The sequence below is a fragment of the Sus scrofa genome, chromosome 1, assembly GCF_054392235.1.
Source record: "Sus scrofa isolate SSC_HxYL_T2T_F1_AM1 chromosome 1, Sscrofa_HxYL_maternal_Yorkshire_Landrace_v2.0, whole genome shotgun sequence".
NCBI classification, from domain to species: domain Eukaryota; kingdom Metazoa; phylum Chordata; class Mammalia; order Artiodactyla; family Suidae; genus Sus; species Sus scrofa.
The window spans coordinates 212416732-212419758 of NC_139383.1; the positions used below are offsets into that span (position 1 = coordinate 212416732).

At 43.5% G+C, this 3027-nt stretch overlaps 1 pseudogene; it reads left to right on the plus strand.

Moving 5' to 3' along the window:
• The first annotated feature begins 2160 nt into the window (after nucleotides 1-2160).
• Nucleotides 2161-2819, plus strand: LOC110255198 (interferon alpha-1-like; annotated as a pseudogene).
• The last annotated feature ends 208 nt before the right edge of the window (nucleotides 2820-3027 follow it).

A 3027-nucleotide genomic window follows, 5' to 3' on the forward strand; every position in this document is an offset into this window, starting at 1 on the left:
CTTTGTTGAGAATACCTCAGAGAATAAGACAGAGTCCAGTTAGTACAAAACTGGTTTGCCAAAGATGGGCACATATCTATCACTTAAAGATCAGAATGTAGAGGGCTGAGACAACATAAAATCCACTGCAAAATAAAATGAGCCATGATTGGATTTGAAAGTGAATTCTCTCCTTAATAACAATTCAGTTTGGGCAGTTCCCATTGTGGCTCAGTGGGACAAATCTGATTAGCATCCAGGAGGACGCAAGTTCAGTCCCTGGCCTTGCTCCATGGATTAGGGATCCGGCGTTGCCATGAGCTGTGGTGTAGGTTGCAGACTCGGCTTGGGTCCAGCATTGCTGTGGCTGTGGCCTAGGCCAGCAGCTACAGCTCTGATTCAACCCCTAGCCTGGAAACCTCCATATGCCAAGGGTGTGGCCCTAAAAAGACAAAAAAAAAAAGAAAGAAATTTAAAGATTAAAAAAAAAACATTTGTCCAGTTTGGGATTAGTTACAAAGATAGTTTCTTTTTGTTTGAAAAAAAAAATAGACTTGGATTGGAACCTGTGAAAGTCCTCTGAGAAACTGGAAATTTAATGCAAAAACACAGAGAAAGATCCCAGTTGATGATGATCCCTAAATCACACATTGTCAGTGGGCTGAGGTGGCTCCTATAGGTGCAAACATTAGTTCTTAGGGGTATGAACGATTCTTAGCTATTACAATGATTTGTGGCACTCAAGAGCTCAACCCTATCAAACAAACTCTTCTTCCTTTGTATGCATGTTTTCTCTTTGGATCCTCTTGTGGATGTGGATGATATGAGAAGCACTGACATTGACTTTCTGGAAGATAAACATTATGCAGGATCAGTGCTATGACCTAGGCTGACCTGATGGTTCATTAGAGGACTTTCTCACCAGCATATGCTTGATCTCAAAGTCATAATGTCTCTGATTTGCCTTTGCTGACTTCTAAGCTCCACTGTCTCTCTTGCAGGTTTTACTTAGGTTTAAGCCCCAGTGTGATTTGGGTTTTGGGAATTAAGCACAAAGAGGTTACATTTTATTATTTAATCATAATAAATTTATCCAGCCCATTAAAATTATGTCTAGATCTAAAGAGAAAGAATTATGGACCATATCTAGATGAACAACTAGCAGCTAGTGAAGTTAAAAATTATTTTATGAGATGACCCAAATTTAATAATTACCTGAAGTATATATTGAGAAAATAATTTTAATTGAAGTAGTTTTAGCAGTTTCAATGGTTCAATTTCTTTTCTTTTCTTTTTTTGGCCATGCCCCCAGATCAGAATTTCCTAGTGCAGGGTTGAACCTGCACCAGAGCAGATACCTAGGCCACAGCAGTGACAATGTAGATCCTTAACCTGCTGATTGACAAGGGAAATCACAGGATGGACTTTTAAAGATATTTATACATTGATATTCTTACGCAGAATTTATATAAATATTTATTGAATATGTAATTTGACATATTCCTATTTATATAAGTAAATGTGTTACATTAAAAAGTCAATCTGCGGAGTTCCCGTCATGGCGCAGTGGTTAAGGAATCCGACTAGGAACCATGAGGTTGCGGGTTTGGTCCCTGCCCTTGCTCAGTGGGTTAACGATCCGGCATTGCCCTGAGCTGTGGTGTAGGCTGCAGACGCGGCTCGGATCCCGTGTTGCTGTGGCTCTGGCATAGGCCGGTGGCTACAGCTCCGATTCGACCCCTAGCCTGGGAACCTCCATATTCCGCAGGAGCGGCCCAAGAAATAGCAACAACAACAACAACAACAACAACAACAACAAGTCAATCTGCAAACTTAGTTATACATTTAAATTGTCAATATTTATTACATTTAAATTTTATCTTAAATTTTTTGTCATACTTAACCTTGCATTGAGTAAAAAGAATAAAATTTTCACCTTCGTCTAGAAATGTATATGGGATAAATATACATGTACACAGTATATCTCCATATAAAAATTCCATAGGGGGGAAGTTAGGAAAAAGCATCTAAGAAGGCTCTCTGGCAGGGGAAGGGGAGGGAATAATGAAAAAAAAAATGGTTGAGAAAAGCTGCCCTACCCATGGAGAGTGTTAAATGAAAAGCAAAATCAGAAGTAGAAAGTAACATAAAAAATGGATATTAATTTGTTTCCTTTTAAGACACAGGCCTGAGGGAAGGCCTTCAGAGATCCTAGAGAGCAGGGTCAGAGTCACCCACCTCAGCCAGGACAGCAGCATCTGCAAGATCCCCAATGGCCCCAACCTCAGCCTTCCTCACAGCCCTGGTGCTGCTCAGCTGCAATGCCATCTGCTCTCTGGGCTGTGACCTGCCTCAGACCCACAGCCTGGCTCACACCAGGGCCCTGAGGCTCCTGGCACAAATGAGGAGAATCTCTCCCTTCTCCTGCCTGGACCACAGAAGGGACTTTGGACCCCTCATGAGGCCTTTGGGGCAACCAGGTCCAGAAGGCTCAAGCCATGGCTCTGGTGCATGAGATGCTCCAGCAGACCTTCCAGCTCTTCAGCACAGAGGGCTCGGCTGCTGCCTGGAATGAGAGCCTCCTGCACCAGTTCTGCACTGGACTGGATCAGCAGCTCAGGGACCTGGAAGCCTGTGTCATGCAGGAGGTGGGGCTGGAAGGGACCCCCCTGCTGGAGGAGGACTCCATCCTGGCTGTGAGGAAATACTTCCACAGACTCACCCTCTATCTGCAGGAGAAGAACTACAGCCCCTGTGCCTGGGAGATCGTCAGGGCAGAAGTCATGAGAGCCTTCTCTTCCTCCACACACCTGTAAGATGGATTCAGTAGGAAAGAGTGACAGTTAGTTATAAATGTAAATAGTCATCATAGAAATACTTCTCACAGCCTGACAAGCCCTTCTCATGCCAGGGCAGAGCTTCCATTCTGTGTCATCTTGCCACGAAGTGAATCGTTTGTCAAAGATTCTCAGGGGTACTAAGCACCATCATGTTCTGCTCTACAGGCACTGCTCCCTTACAGATGTCCCTGCTGCTCTATGTAATTAT